The sequence below is a fragment of the Rhinatrema bivittatum genome, chromosome 3, assembly GCF_901001135.1.
Source record: "Rhinatrema bivittatum chromosome 3, aRhiBiv1.1, whole genome shotgun sequence".
In the NCBI taxonomy this organism is placed as follows: domain Eukaryota; kingdom Metazoa; phylum Chordata; class Amphibia; order Gymnophiona; family Rhinatrematidae; genus Rhinatrema; species Rhinatrema bivittatum.
This window is the reverse complement of record NC_042617.1, coordinates 412,269,467-412,286,854: the sequence shown is the minus strand read 5'-3', so window position 1 is coordinate 412,286,854 and position 17,388 is coordinate 412,269,467. Positions and strand designations below refer to the sequence as shown.

The 17,388-nt window shown below is 43.3% G+C and overlaps 1 protein-coding gene and 1 long non-coding RNA gene across 3 annotated transcripts in view; both read right to left on the bottom strand.

The window, feature by feature from the left end:
- The window catches only part of LOC115087934 (collagen alpha-1(XXI) chain-like), a 454,903-nt gene that overhangs the window by 174,692 nt on the left and 262,823 nt on the right, over nt 1–17,388 (bottom strand). The window lies entirely within an intron of this gene.
- On the bottom strand, nt 1,935–9,523 carry LOC115087935. Its single transcript, XR_003855667.1, has 3 exons — nt 8,914–9,523; nt 7,234–8,080; nt 1,935–2,729 (listed from the first exon to the last, which is right to left on the bottom strand). It is a non-coding gene; the product is annotated as an uncharacterized LOC115087935 (long non-coding RNA).

Sequence of the window (17,388 nt, the reverse complement as noted above, 5' to 3'; positions counted from 1 at the left end):
GACGATCTGTATAGTAGGAAACAAGTGAAAGCTTGGCTGTTCATGCAAGCTTTTGAGGACTGATGCGTCATGCCCTGTTTTAATGTTTCTGGTTAACTTTGTTTTAGGTTTTTATTTATTCTAATTTCCTGTTGCTCTATTTTAAGGAGAATTATAAAAGGCCTGTGCACGTGAAAATATTTGGATACTCACACATGTGTGCCGGGCGCACAGGAATGCTATTTTATAAAGCCGACATTTGTGCGCAGATGCAGTATGGGCCTTTCGAGGGTAGGCTTCACACAAACAAGCATATGACATATTTTACAAGGGACACAGGCTTATGACACCGGGCATTTAGGTGCTGACACACGTGCACATTTGCTACTGCCTATTTACGCGAGGCAGTGTAAACTCATTTTCAATCATGTTTTTTTGCTTTGCTGGGTTTGTCTCTGTGGATGAGTGAGCACAGAAGCAGGTCAGTGGTTGGGAGGAAGTATGTCAGGGACAGACTGGGACCTACTGGGGGAGGCTGGGAGAGTTAAAGGGACATACCACCTGGCTTGCAGTTAGTGAATCAGGAATAAACAGGGTTAGACTGATTTAATAAGCTATTCAGGTGTAGACTGGTGCTTAGAGGAATATATAGGGACGAGACAGGACCTACAAAGGAGGCTAGGCGAGTATGTTCTAGCTACATAGTGAGGGGGTTTCTCATTCTTGGAGCGTCCCTTTTCAATAACATGATTCTAATAGCTGCAAGAGTACTCAGAGCAATACATCTGAGGAAAGAGGAGGAGGAAAATGAGGTACCCCTTATTCAGAGATTGCAGGACTAGGATGCAATGTCTGGATTTGTCAGAGGAGCCAGGCATGTGCAGGTGCAGGTTCAACAAGGAAACCATGCAGTACCTATGCCAGCTGTTAGAGTGGGAGCTGCAACCTACCACACAAAGGGCCCAGGCCGTGCCAGTACACATCAAGATCACTACCACCCTGGCCTTTTATTACCAGCATCTTCCAGACACCTCTATTGGTGACACCTGGAATCAGTCACTCTGCCACCTCTATGTGTACAGAGCAGGTCCTGGCTGCCTTGCTCAGGAAGATGCAATAGTTTATATCCTTCCCTATCAGAAGACAGCAACACCACCAAGTACTGACTAATTTCCTTCAAATTGCACATTTCCCCTCCATCTTGGGAGCTATCGATTGCACTTACATCCCCATAAGGGCACCAGGGGGGGACAAAGCTGCTTACTGCAACTGCAAGGGCTTCCGTTCCCTCAATAAGCAAGCTGACTGTAATGCCAAGGGCATCATCATGATCATGCCCAGGTTTCCCGGATCAACTCACAATGCATGCATCTCTCACAATCAAGAATTCATGACTGTTTCCAGGAAAAACATATCACATACCAAGTTCACTACTTCCTATTATCTCCCTTATATTTAGGTTGATTGAGTGTTGGCACTGCAGGCTTGCTCAAAACTAGTCCTATGAACTGGCCCACTCTCAAACCCAAAATGTATATCTAACCCAGCTTTTCTGTGGTTTCTCCCCTAGAGGTGACAGAGGCTATCCACTCAAAACCTGGCTCATGATCCTCATAGCTATTCCAGCGAATGCAGCCAAGTGTCGCTACAACAGGGTACATTGGAAGACCAGGGCTGTCATTGAGAGAACCTTTGGCTTACTTTAAACATGTTTCTGCTGTCTAGCCAGATCAAGAGAATGCCTTCTTTACAGCTCACCTAAAGTCTGTGAGCTTTTTTAGCCTGCTCTTTGCTATATAGCCTTGCCAAAACCAGATGCATGCCTTCTCCAGAGGGACAGCAAGAGAATCAGGATGAAGAAGACGAGAAGAAAGAGGAGATGACTCAGGAGCAATTGCAGGAGACAAATCACATCAGTCAAAGGCAGGAGCACTCTGATACAAAGACATTTTGAAAGTGGACGTGTATTTATTTACAAAAAATGTGAAACAAAAATTCTAAGAAAAGAAACTGTGGCTTCCTTGGCTGGCCTCTTTCTTGCTGTGGTAAGTTCACAGGGCTTAGGCTGCCCTAAAAGGGAGTTCCTCCAGAACAGAGTTCTGCGACTGCTGACCCTGCCCTCAGAGGGCAAAGGAGTATGTGGCAATTGCAGTTCATGGCTACAAGAGAGTTCTGCTGGAGGCAACATAGACTGTGATGCTGGTGGTGGCAGCAGCATGACAAGTAGTGCAGGCGGACCTTGTGCCTGGTATGGTAGCATCCGGGCACAAGGTGATGCAGTCTGAAGTGCAAGTGGCACAGGGGGACCATCAGCATGGTGATGGCCCATCCATGCACATGGTGTGGCATAAGGTGGCGGGGAGGTGCCATACCATGTGCATGGATGGGCCATCACCATGCTGATGGTCCCCCTGTGCCCTGTACTTCCTGCCCCCTGTGCCCTGTACTTCCTGCCTCACCACATCTTTGAGGCCATATATCTCCTCCAAGAGGCTGCTGCTTTGCTGTATCAACAGACTCTGCCTGACTGGTCATCATTTCATCTTGAGGGCCTTGTCCTTGGTCAGACAAACTGCTGTCCTGTGGGTCACCCTCTAGGAGATCAGCCATTGGGTCCTCCTGCTCCTCCTCTGCTGGCTGCTTTTCTACCAGGGAATCCCTTTCCCTCACTCTCTTCATCAGAGGTAAGTAGTAGTATGGCCCTTGTAGACCTCTTGGTGCAGGACCAGCACGCTCTTCAACAGGGTCCCCTACAAAATAAAAAAGCTAAATATCAAACACTGCTCTGATATGTGTGTTTTCCTTATGTACAAATCTCCAGTGATCTCCACTAGATGACCCTAATTCCTAGCTTTTGGTTACAGAGCTATAAAGAGGCATACCATTTTATTCGGCACCTCCCCAGAAGTAGACTGAATTTGGGAATCGCTGAGGAAGAAGGAGGGACTAATCCACTCTAGATAGTGGCAAGGTATTTTGGATTTCAAAGGAGGAGCTGTTTGCTCCACATGTTAGGTACCCAGTCTAGTACTGACAGGGAGACACTGCCCTATCTTATGAAGAGGAGTGAACAGGTAAGAAGCAGGGAAAGTAACCAGGACACTTCCAATGGAGTTTCCACTGCTGGGGCACAGGACACTGCCAGGTTGGACTCTGGGCTTCACCGTGGACCCCAGGTACTGTAGTAGTGAATGCAGTCACTGTTAAGTGATACCAGCCCGCCCCATGGAGGATAAGTATGTTCCCAGCCCCTGCTTTGAGAAACAGATCCCTAGAGATAGAATACCTTTACATCCTGACTCTTGGAAATCTGGAGGTCCTGGATATACTTGGAAACCTATTTCAGGCACTTAATTCTTTTCAGAGCTATCATAGTAAACTTTGTCGTCAACACCTATACAGTGAATCCAACCTCCTTTGTAAGTGTGCCTTTCCCCCTTTCCCTAAGAGCTATGGTAAAACGCACACTAGATGTCACCTCTGCCCTTGGCATAAAATGTTCCTTTTCTCCCAACATAAATTACCTACCCCTTGGGGAACTGGGGAAAGTGACAGAAGAGCCCCAAGAAAGAACATCTTTTATGTCCCTTTAGGATGCAGTCTCTGCAACAAAAAGTGCAACATGTACTTCACTTTCCTTTCTTCAAAAAAATGCTGCTCTATAATTCCTTACAGTATTCTAACACCCCACAAATAGTAATGAAAGCTTTCCCATGCTAATGATATATTCCCCTGAGCACCAACATGGCAAGCAGGAAAAAAGGAAGTACTAAATGTTGCGACATTGTAGAGTGGTTGCTTTTTAGCTCTATATGTGGAGAACAGCCAGTCACGGGATATTGCTAGAGCTGTCTCAAAGACCTATCCTGTATGATGGATCAGGAGATGACTGCAAACTGCTTTTTAGTTGATACTGTGTGTGTGTACAGATAAATAGATATCTAACCATTAAGCTTTATCTATACCATAGGTGAGCAGAATGTTTATTGGGTCATTAGTTGTAAAAAGCGTTTAGGGTCCCATATATAGAAGTGTGTGAGGAATGTGACTAGACTGCTTTAGTGTCTCTAGCCCAGTGGTTCTCAACCCTGTCCTGGGGACCCCCCAGCCAGTCGGGTTTTCATGATATCCACAATGAATATGCATGAGAGAAAATTTGCATGCACTGCCTCCATAACATGCAAATTTTCTCTCATGCATATTCATTGTGGATATCATGAAAACCCGACTGGCTGGGGGGTCCCCAGGACAGGGTTGAGAACCACTGCTCTAGCCTATATGGAAAGCCTGTATTTGTAGAGGCCAAACAGACTTGTTAGTGTTTCAATGCACTAGTGTGTCACCTAATAATGACAAGTTTATGTGAACAAGATACAATCCAGAAAAAACAGGATTGGGTACACACATTTGGCTATGCTATATACTATGCTCACCTTGATGTCATTGAGGTTCCATGGTGTCTAGGGGCCAACTCCTCCCACAGTAGCTTTGAAAAGAGTGCTGAGCACCAGCTGCTTGGATGGGGTAATGGTAATGTGGCTGCCTGGTCCCTCAGCAATTATCCTGGTCTGCTTCCTTTTCACCAGCTGCCTCATGTCTCACCACTTGTGCATTAATTCACCAAAGCTGTGGTTGTTGTGCAACATGCTATTAATTGCATGCTAGATCCTCTTCCAAACCTGCTGCTTCCCGTAGGCCCCCACTCTCTTGGACTAGGGACTGTACAGCAGATTATGGACCCGCATGACATGTCCCACCAGCATATCCACCTCACCAAGTAGGAAGATGGACTTCCTACTCAGTACTCCACATTACTGAGGCACAGTTCAAGTAGGCAAGAAATGGGAAACCTATAATTTTGTAGGCTGGGTAATTTGCATGAGTACAAGCAAACGTTACTCGTACAGGTGGCATTAATAGGTGCGGACAAGCATTGTGCACGTATCTAATTAAAATCCATTAACAATATGTGCACACTCATTGATTTGTGTGCAAATCATTTAAAATACTTAAACATACACTTATCAATTAGGTAGATGGTTTCTTTATGGGATTCTTCACCTACTCATCATGACACACCTAGGGCCAAGTGTTAATGAAATCCTCGGTGATATACTTGATCATTAAATAATCAAGGGGAGGCTCTTTCAGCTTGTGCATAATAATTGTGGATATCATAAACACCTTCCTGCCTTGGAGTATGGAGAAGTGAGTTGATTATCACAGGTGCATGCTTATGACCTTTCAATCTTAATCGAACATTCTCCCTAAGGCTTGCTACGTGGGCAATACCTGGAGTGGACTTGTGCATGCAGCTGCTATTGGTGCAGCACGATATAGTTCAGGGAACTGAGGATATAATAGAATGACTGGATGAATAACATAACATAAGAAAGCTGGAAGTTTAAGCCTAGGTAGCTTGTCTATTTTCTTCATCTGCTCATGGGCATTAATCTAGGAAGTCTGTATCTCCTTATTTCTATGTGTCCTGTATCCCTAAAAGCATCCATGCCAGATTTTAGATTTCATCCATGTCTTTTCTTCTTCCCTCCCATCCGTTGGAGATGTCAAATCAGTATCAATGTAAACTAGCTGGGGAAAATTCCAAATCACCAGAACTTCTAGCTTTTAACTCCTTTCAATCCCATCACTATTCTAGTCCATTCCACGTTCAACACATGGAAGAGGTTGAGGGGGGCTACCATTGTATATTAGCAAGGAGTCTGGGCTTCATCTCTGCTGGGAGCTGCCTGAAGCCTTATGTAGGGGAGGCTGTAAGAAAGCTACTCTTCTTTGCTCATTGAAGGGATTTTTAATGGCTAGAGATTATCGGGATGGAGATGGGTCAGCTTGATGAAAGTTAGGCATGTGAGAGCCTTTTTTGGCAAATAGCTATTGTATTTCTGTTGAAAGTGTCATATTGCATGTATGTCCTGTAACATCTGAAGACCATGGAATTAAAAACAAGATTATTCTTAAACTTGTACCCTGACAATTTCTTCACACTCTGTATATTATTGGATGAGCACAGGTAGCTAAAGGACTACAGCAGACTTTGAATGAAGGCTCACAGTGGAAAACAGTAGATGGCTGATAGTGACTATGGGTTCTCTCACTCCAACCCCATCCTCCTCTTTCCTCTGCTAATGCAGAACCAACATCCCTAGCCCATTCCTTAATTACAATATGTTTCTGCTTACTCTCTTTCCCCTTCACCCTGTAGTGATAAGCCCCGATGTGTAATCCCCCTGCCCATGCTAAGTCTGAAGTAATTCCAGCCACATAACTGTGTACATTTGTTTCAATAATAATTTTTGGGGAAACAACACAGAGTGGCTTTCTGGCAGGTTTTTTTGGGGACCCAAGGAGGTGAAGTAGAGCCAGCAATGTACATTAGTTCTGCCTCTCCCCAGAAACTGAGCTGAGCTGGGGGTGAGAACCTGTTCCAAATTTCCTGCACAGAGCAGAACACTGATCATTTCTGGCCATCCAGGGCCCAGAAAAGGCACAGCAGAGCTGAGTGTTTTGGAGCTGCTTACCCAGAGACAGGATAGCCACATGACTCAGATTTGTGTGTAATGTATAGTTATAATTGAGAAGGCCATGAAGTCTAATGACCAAGACTGAAGATACATAACACGATTGCCTGTTTGTCCCACTATTTCTGCCACTACTAGGTGTGTCAGCTTCCTGGCCACGTTGCTGCTAAGCATACTGGCTTCCCACACTCCCCACCATTACATCTGGTGACCACACTAGGGTAGAGGGAAAGGATGGGAAAAAATAGGGACCAAAACCATTTATAAGAACATAAAAAGGAGATGGGGCAGTAGGGAGGCCAGGGACAGCAGATTTAGGGGCCTGGCTGCAACATATCCAGGTGCCAAGCTAAGGCCAACCATATCAGGCTCTGATGCCACTGGTTCTCAGCTTGATACATGGATGCAGCAGCCAGATCCTCAAGGGTATCGCCAGGGAAGGCCCTTATCAACCTCTGCTCTTCCAGCATCATCTGTATGGTCTTGGCAAACTGCTGCTGAGAAACAGGCTCACGCCTAGAGTGGGTGCTCCAGATGATGAATTTGGTTCTCCAGCCAGGCTGGCAGATGATGCTGGAGGAGCTCAAGGGTGATGCAGGTCTCCCTCAGCCAGCAGAGGCTGGCCAGTCTGGATCCTAGCATACTTACTACCCTGGTACAAAAGGGGAGGAAGCCCTGCTGGGATGGGGAGAGGGTGTTGTGGCCCGGAGTGCACCTCATGGAGATGGGGGACCACCACCGCTGCAGATTCTCCTCCTGATTGTGGCAGGGGTGGAGGAGGAGCATCCTGTTCTCCAGCGATGGCAGCTGCATTGGCGGGTCTGTGACTGGGTCATCGCCAGTCTCCTCCTGTTCCTCCTGCTCCTCCTCCAGCAATGAGTTGTCATCTGTGAAGATAACACCAAAACTGTGTCATGTGCTTTCATTCTGTTAGAGGGCATTGTTCTAATTGGAAAGATGTAGGGCAAGGGAAAATCTAATAGGTATGAATCTATGACATCTTAAATGTGGTGCCTTTGACATTCAGAATACCTATTTCAGCTGGCTATTATTTGATGCTGCCTTGCATGTGCAATGGGCTGTATGTTTGTCTCTGTGACATTGGTTTAAAGTAATGGGTAGTGGTCTATACAGCAAGCCATCTAGGGTAATGAGGCTGTACATACCAGTTGTGTTGGACAGGGCCCATATAATTTGCATGCAAATACATTTTTGAGTGGTCTTGAAGAACCTGAAGGTTTCACAGTTAGGCCAGAGGGTACCTTTCAATAAACACCTCATGACAGCGCTGCCTGTGACCCTGAGAGCATTCTAATGTAAATATGTATAAATGAGGATTGAAAGCAGAGGCAAGGTCATGCAGGGTCAGGCAGGGTCATGCAGAGCAGTAGGCCCATGTGTGTGTGCTGATAGAAACAGGACAGGGACAGACCATGTGAATATGGCCTTGATGGCTAGAGAATGAACTTAGCTCCAGCCCCAGCCTGCCGAGCCCACAGCCAGTCCAGCCATCTCCTTTTATGCAGGCACAACCACCAGGCCTTCTTATTTGGGTCCTCAATCTATAGGAAAGAGTAGGATGAAAAAGTTGAGTGCAAACTATAACTGTAACAGGGACTTCCATAATGGTATGTCATAATGTACCCTACTGATGTCTGAAATGGGTAGCATGGTTCTTTGCACTCCATTATTGCACACAGACATGATGCGAGGGCACCTGCACCAAAAGTATACCTGCACAGGCAGCCTGCATGAAGGGCCCTAATACTCTAGGTCACTATTAAGGTAGCTGTGCAGTGCAGGCAATGGGAATATCCATTTACATAGAGGGGACAACTTTATGGAGTGCAAAGAACCATGCAACAGGCTCTAACAATGTATGACTGGCTATATATAAACATTAAGACCAGAACTTGGCCAAAGTCTAGCACCAGAATAAATTTGTTTGCCTGTATAATAGTCATATATATATATATATATATTTATTTATTTATTTATTTATTTATTTATTTATTTATTTAAATATGCTTTTTAATAGATATAACAGACAAACCTATTTACTCTGGTGCTAGATTTTGACCGAATCTGCCACCTTAGTGCCTCCCCATATCCTCTCGAGCCCTTTGTGCCCCTCATACACTACTTACCCACCCCTAGTACCCCCACACCCACACCCAGCCCCTAGTGCCCCCATATACTAATTACCTACCACTAGTGCTCCCCCATCCCAACCCCTAGAGTCCCATGTATTACTTACCCACTTCTAGTACTCCCCCATGTACTACATACCCACTTTAACCCCTAGTGCCCCATGTACCACTTACCCACCCCTAGTGCCTCCCCATGCACTACTTACTCTCCACTAGTTACCCCCCCCCCCCCATTAACTACTTACCCCACATTGGTCGGAGGCTCCCCTATTAAATGCCTGCTGTAGGTCCTCCCAGGCCTGCCTGCTGCAGTTGAGACTCTCACGGGAGCTGTATCTTGGTTCCCGGTAGTGTTTGGGCAGCCTATAGGGTCTTCATCAGGACCTCCTGTAGCGCCAATCTCAGGCCTCGCTGCTGTGCCCTGACTCCCAGCAGTCTCTCCAACTGCAACAGTGCTCCTAGGTTCCTCAAGATTGTACTGCAACACTTCGTTTAGCTCTTGATGCAACTCTGTGGTCAACATCCATATTTCAGCTACTGTCTGTGTTCATTCCTGATTTGGGGTCTCTATGGTTTGCCATTCTTGTCTTAAACATTGCTCTCTCTGGGCAAGAATGGCATCTAGGAGGAACTTCAAGCTCTCCCTCAGACTGCCTCTTGGGCCTGGAGAATTTCCAAGGCATTGTACTCCATTACTATGCTCTTCTCAAGCACTTTGGCTCCTTTTTCTTCTTTCGCCTGCACTTCAGTATATCCACTGGATCTAGACCAGGGTTTTGGTAATACTGCCAGGCCTCTACGCAACTTCATCTTCATTCTGGGCCACATCTTGTTCCAGCTACAGTGCACAACTGTTTTTTTTTTTCTCTTTTTTCTTTTAAAGGGAAAAAAATGGTTAAAATAAATAAATACATAAATAAAAAAAACAACCAAAAACCTGCCTCACTGGCTCTGAGTATACTGTGTAGCCCAATTCTAAACTCTGGATAGAGCTTGCCTCTTTAGTCCGCAAAACAACCCTAATCCTGACAACTTCCACCCTCACTAAATTAAAGGCAGTTTCAGTTATTTTTTTCTCTTTACTTGTATGCTCCTCTAGGAGCCAACAAACCTCTACCTGCCAGTGCTTGCACTCTTATTCCCGCCCCATCTGGGTCCCATCCGCAGAGTGCTCACTCTCTGTGGGATTTAAAGTGAACCAGGCTCCCTGCCTGGTGCCACACACACAAAAGGGGGAAAAACAGGGTCACTCTATTACAAGGGGTAATCTGGAATCTTTCTGCACTTTACTAAATATACCTGGTCTGCTTTAGCATTTATTGTAACCTCTCTACTGCGATGCACTATTTTCCCTGTTCTTTTAGAATCCTTCAAAGATACATCATTCTGAACCATGCACTTCTGAGTGACTGTCAACTTTCCCCCATTATCTAGTTTAAAAGCTGCACCATCTCCTTTTTAAACATTAGTGTCAGCAGCCTGTTTCCACTCTGGTTAAGGACCCAAAAAGCAAAGCGGAAGCTGATCAATATTGCTGGAAAGCAGGACAAACGGTAGTGTATCAATTCCAATAAAGAATCCCTTGATACACCGATCACTACCGTTTGTCCTGCACTCTGATTAAGGTGCAGCCCATCCTTTCAGAAAAGACCCCTCCCTCTGTAAAATAAAGCCCAGTTCCTAACAAATCTCAAAACGTATTCTCTGCACCTTTGACTCATCCATGCATTGAAACTCTGGAGCTCTACCTGCCTCTGGGGTCCTGCACGTGAAACAGGGAGCATTTCTGAGAGGGCTACCCTGGAGGTTTTGGATTTCAGCTTTCTATCTAAAACCCTAAATTTGGCTTCCAAAATGTCCCTCCTGCACTTTGCAATGTCATTGGTACCCACATTTACCAAGACAACCAGCTCCTCCTCAGCTCTATCTAAAATCCTATCTATGTGATGCATGAAGCCCACCACCTTCGCACTAGAAAGGCAAGTTACCAAGTGATCCTCATGTCCACTAGCCACCCAGCTATCAACAATCTGTCCTAGGCATATGCCCCTGGAGATACCTTTTAGGTTCTTATAACATATCATATGTCTTCCAGTACAGATCAGACACCATTTTGGATATCTTTCTCTGGACAGCTTCTATCCTATCTGTATCTTTTTTGAGATGCAGCTGCCAGAACTGAACACTCTATCCCAGTTGAGACCTAACCAATGACTTGTACAGGGCTATTATCACCTTCTATTTCTTGCTAGTTATGCCTCTCTCTATGCAGCCCAGCATCTCTCTGGCCCTAGTCACTGCCATGTGACATTGGTTTGCTACTGTTAGATCATCAGACCATCACCCTAGTTCTCTCTCCTGAGCTATGCTTATTAATTTCTCCCTGCCCCCCCCCCCCCCCCCCCCCCCCCCCCCCACCTCATCACATATAGTTCCTTTAGATTTCTGCACCACAAATACATGACTCTTCACTTCTTGGCACTGAATCCAAACATTTGACCACTCATCAAGCTTGCTTAGATCACTTTTAATTCTTTCTACTCTTTCTGTAGTATCCACTGGGTTGCAGATTTTACTGTAATCTGCAAAAAATTAAACTTTTCCTTCTAATTCCTCTGCAATATCACTCACAAAGATATTGAATAGAGCCAGCCCCCAAAACAGTCCCTGAGACATTCCACTAATCACCCTTATCTCATCAGAGTGAGTTCCATTCATCACTACTCGTTGTCATCTGTCAGTCAACCAATTTCTAATCCATTCTATAACCTTGAAACACACTTCCAGGCCCTTGTGCTTTCTATGAGGAACTTCTATGAGGATTTTGCTGAAATCCAAGTAAACCATATCAAGTGCCTATCTTTGATCTTATTCTCTTGTAACTCAATAAAAAAATAATCAGATTAATTTGACACTACCATCCTTTAGTAAAACTATGTTGTCTCGATCCTGTAACCCATTGCATTGTAGATAGTTCACTATCTTCCCATTAGCAGAGATTCCATTAATTTTTCCACCTCAAAGATAAAACTAACTGCCCTTTAGTTTCCAACCTCTTCTCTGCTACCCTATGTGTGAAGTGGGACTACAATTTCCTTTCTTCAATTTTGCAACACCGCTCCAAATCAATTGAACAGGTCCTTCAGTGGACCCACAAGCACTTCTCTGAGCTTCCTTAGTATTCCTAGGATGTATCTCATGCAGATCCATATCCTTGTCCACTCTCAGTTTTGCTAATTGCACCAGAGACAGGCAGACTGGTGGTTTCCTTCCAGGAGATTCTTCCCAAAATAAACTAGGTCTTAGACCTAGAAGAGTATAGGATTTACTCTTGCTATGGAAACTACAGACTTCAACGATACTAGCTTTACTGAAGCTTCTCTGCGGTGTACCCTGTGCCTCGGGCCACTACCGTTTCCTCTTCAGTAGAAGTTGTTCCAGTATACTCTCTACTGCAGGGTATCGCTGCACTAGCTACAAGATCCACTTCCGGGTTCCTGCACCTCAGACTGCCTCATCATCATCATCTTCAGTACAGACAACCTCGGCGTACCCCGCTCTGCGGGCCACTACCGGATCTTCACATCAGTGGTATCACCCTGGGTATACCCCACTGCTCAGAACTGTACTTATTTGTATTTCCCACTCTGTGGGCTCTGCTTTTCCTTCCTTCATAATAAAAGTCTCTATCATACAGCTGTGTCCTATGCTGCTGAGACTGCACCTACTGATGATGAGGCTCTCAGGGCTCCTTCCTGTGGGCGAAGACACCTCTCATCTCGGCCCAGGGTTCACATCCTTACAAAAACATAACAATTACTATATAATATTATAGCCAACCAGAAAACTCTGTGAACATGTCAAAGATTTTACTTAGTTTCCTGACTAAAATCTAATGCATTACTTAGCTTAGGTAAAGTTTGTGCTAAAAGCATATAGTAATGTGCATTTAATGCATTTTAATGCACATTATTGCAGCGGTTTAATGCATCTTTAACTAAATGGTATAAAGCCTCCCATGAATGGTGCATTAAACCCTTGATTTACTAATCTTTTATAGAAACAAGGGCTGATGCAATAAAGGGTGCTCAGCTTAGCACACAGCTTAGTGAGTGATTGGTTATATGTTTTGGACACAGGAGGCTAATACCTGATGCAATAAGTGGATTAGCACATCCAAACTCAGGTGAGGCTAATTGCTCTCATCACATGTACATGCTATGTAAATGAGGCTATTAGCTATTACACCCCCCTCCCCAATGCAGAAAATTGCTGCTTGGCGAACACACCCTTTGTAATGCGCAAATTTAATGCCAGCCCTGGAGCTGGCATTAAGTCAACCCGCGTGTGCAGGGCTCAACTAAAAACCCAAAACAATACTGATTTCTGGGTTGCCGATTAAATAAAGCCTTTCTTATTTTGCAGATTCGGTGGTTTTGCAGTGATAAACTGTCAAAATTTGTCCATTTTACTATTTTTCCTTAAATCATGAAACGGTTTACATTAATTTTTCTGCTGACTGTTCCCTCATATAAGTATGCAAGGTGGCCTCTCTCAAGTGATGTTGGATTAGCCAGTTTATGAAGCGGCGGGATAAAATGCTCGTATTGCACAATTTCCCCTAACATGTCCTTTTTAGCGTGGTAGCTCATTGCTTATTACATGAGCGCCCAGAGAGATGGTTGTGCGCATGTTAGTAAAATGGGTGCTCAATGAGTGCCCCATTTTTACTGCTCGGTTTTATGCATCGGCCCCACCGAATGGGGGGAAAAAAATCTTTGTAGATCAGGCTCTAAATGTCCAGCGCTAACATGCACTACTGCCATAATTTTTAAAATTCTTTAGTAAATAGGCCTCTAAGAAATTACTTTTATCATGTGAGAAATCCTTTGCATGATTAATGCAATAAATGCTTCACAAGTCTGATTGGGATACATGGTATTACAGTGATTGCCTATGTAACTACAATAATGGACATAGTCAGTAGTAATGTTCTAAATAAAAATGGTACCAGGTCAGGTCCAGCAACGGCTGCTGCCACCTTCTCACTTTTTCCCAATGGGGAAAAGGAAGCAAATTCAAAAAAGGTTCAGGATGCTGACCCGGCAGAATACCTCAACCACTGGAACATAGTAATGAAATTACTAAATTCCCTCTACCAATGTAACCCAGGTATGATAAGTGGTGAAGTATATATCATGAGCAATTAAAGTCAGAAACATCTCACCATCTGGGAGTGTGGCATTAAATACAGAATGCTGTAAGTCATAAAGGTTATACCTGAGACGATAACTAATTTGGAGCCCTTCTGTTATTGCTTTGGCTGCAGCACCAGCAGCAGAGACAAAGGGAGCAAGAGGTGAGGAGAGACAATGCTAAAAAGAGAGCAAGGGAAAAAAGTGAGAAAGGAAGTTCGGAAAGAAGAAAGAGTGAGAGGGAAAAAAAAAGGAAAAGAAAAGAAATAACCCAGGAATAGCAAGAAGAAAGGAAAAGGAAAAGGAAAAGTGGCACCATTGCCACTGTAATGTGCCTTTGAACTGCTTGGATTCCAGGATACACTTCAGACTTTTCTTCTTGGCAAAGATCTGAATGGAGCAAGTGCAAAGCGATGCATAGAGGGAAAACTAAGCCAAACTGTAGTTATATGATGTTAGATTCCATTTTAGCAGTTACCACCCAGGAAAAGGATCTGGGCAACATTGCTGCCAATATGTTGAAATTCTTGGCTCAGTGTGTGGTGGCAGTCAAAAAAGCAGACAGAATGTTAAGAATTATTAGGAAATGAATGGAGAATAAAATGGAGAATGTCATAATACCTCTGTATCGCGTCATGAGGAGCCCATACTTAGGTAGTAGTGGTGCAATTCTGGTCACACATCTCAAAAAAGAAATAGTGGAACAAGAAAAGGTCCAAAGAAGGGCAACCAAAATGATAAAGGGGATGGAACGGCTCCTCTATAAGGAAAGGCTAAAGAGGTTAGGGCTCTTCAGCGTGGGGAAGCTACAGCTGAGGAGAGGTATGATAGAGGTCTTTAAAATCATGAGTGGAGTGCAATGAGTAAATGAAAATCAATTGTTTACTCTTTCAAAAAAATAAAACAACTAGGGGACATTCCATGAAGTAAATAAGCAGCACAATTAAAACAAACTGTAGAACATTTTTTTTCCACTCAATGCATAATTAAGCTCCGGAATTCATTTGCCAGAGAATGTGGTAAAGGCAGTTAGCATGGTTGGGTTTAAAAAAGGTTTATATAAGTTCCTGGAAGAAAAATCCATAAACCGTTATTAACCAGGTAGACTTGGGGAAAACCACAGCTTATATCTGGCATTAGCAACATGGGATTGGAGTTATTATAGTTTTGTTGTTTAAATCCCATGTCATGTTTTTTGGTTGTTTCACTGCATTTGGGGATTTGTTTTTACTCTTTTTTTTTTTTTTGAGATTTCAATTACCCCAATATTGACTGGATAAATGTAATATCAGGACATGCTAGAGATATAAAGTTCCTGGATGGAATAAACGACAGTTTCATGGAGCAATTGGTTCAGGAACTATTTTAGATGTAATTCTTAGTGGAATGCAGGATTTGGTAAGAGAGGTAATGGTTTTGGGGCCACTTTGCAAAAGTGATCCTGACATGATCAAATTTGAACTAATGACTGGAAGGGGGATGATATGTAAATCTACAGGGAAAGTTTGATAAAATGAGGGAAAATAGTTAGAAAAAAACTGAAAGATTGCCCATTACATAAGAACATAAGAAATTGCCATGCTGGGACAGACAAGGGTCCATCAAGCCCAACATCCTGTTTCCAACAGAGGCCAAAAACCAGGCCACAAGAACCTGGCAATTACCCCAAACACTAAGAAGAACCCATGCTACTGATGCAATTAATAGCAGTGGCTATTCCCTAAGTATAATTGATTAATAGCCATTAATGGACTTCTCCTCCAAGAACTTATCCAAACCTTTTTTGAACCCAGCTACATTAACTGCAACTAACTACCTTCTCTGGCAACAAATTCCAGAGCTTTATTGTGCGTGAGTGAAAAAGGAATTTTCTTCGATTAGTCTTAAATGTGTTACTTGCTAACTTCATGGAATGCCCCCTAGTCCTTCTATTATTCGAAAGTGTAAATAACCGAGTCACATCTACTCGTTCAAGACCTCTCATGATCTCTTAAAGACTATCATATCCCCGCTCAGCCGTCTCTTCTCCAAGCTGAACAGCCCTAACCTCTTCAGCCTTTCCTCATAGGGGAGCTGTTCCATCCCCTTTATCATTTTGGTTGCCCTTCTCTGTACCTTCTCCATCGCAACTATATCTTTTTTGAGATGCGGCGACCAGAATTGTACACAGTATTCAAGGTGCGGTCTCACCATGGAGCGATACAGAGGCATTATGACATTTTCCGTTCTATTAACCATTCCCTTCCTAATAATTCCTAACATTCTATTTGCTTTTTTGACTGCTGCAGCACACTGAGCCGACGATTTTAAAGTATTATCCACTATGATGCCTAGATCATAACTTACTAGATCATAACTTACAAAAGTTAAAAGTGTACAACAGGCATGGAAATTGTTTAAAAATACAATTTAGAAGCAGAGTCCAGATGTATTTCACACATTAAGAAAGGTGGAAGGAAGGCAAAACAATTACCGGTATGGTTAAATTGTGAGGTGACAAAGGCTAATTTAGCCAAAAAAAACATCGTTCAAAAATTGGAAGAAAGATCCATCTGAAAAAAATAGGAAAAAGCATAAGTATTGTCACGTTTATTGTAAAACATTGATAAGGCAGGCTAAGAGAGAATTTGAAATGAAGTTGGTCATAGAGACAAAAACTCATTATAAACATTTTTAAAATGTATTTAAAGCAAGAAACCTGTGAGGGAGTCGGTTGGACTGTTAGATGACCAAGGAGTTAAAGGGGCTCATAGGGAAGATAAGGCCATTGCAGAAAGACTAAATAAATTCTTTGCTTCTAAGTTTACTAATTAGGATGTTGGGGAGATACCGGTTCCAGAGATGGCTTTCCTAGGTGATGAGTCAGATGAACTTTTTAAAAGACTTTTTAAAGACTTTCGTACAGTTCTGCAATCCCTGCTATTTTCGGGATTGGACTACTGTAATGTGTTATACCTAGGCTTATCTGATTCTGCATTATATCCTTTACAATTAATATAAAATGCTGCTGCCTGGATTCTTTCCAGCACTTCTCGCAGAAATCATATTACCTCAATTTTATTTTCTCTCCACTGGCTCCCTGTTAAATACAGAGTACATTACAAAATATTGACAATCATTCATACACTTATTTACAATGCCTCTTCCACATGGCTCTGCTCCACCCTTCGTATATATAAACCTTCTAGACAATTAAGATCATTATCAAAAAACTTTCTCGATGTACCCTCAGTCAAACTTGCTAGATTAGAAATAACTCGCAAAAGAGTTTTTTCGGTAGCTGGGCCCATCTTGTGGAACTCCCTGCCCGATTCTTTACGCTTCTTACCTTCAACTCAATAATTTAAGAAATCGTTAAAAACCTATCTGTTCCAGAAAGCATTTAGTTCCCTGATTACCACTCAACCATAAATCAGTCTTTCCTCATTTTCACCACCAATTAATTTTTCATTCATCTTTTCCTCAATCAATCTCTTCTCATATTACATTTTAGAAGGCACTATGTTTGTATTCATTGTATTTTTT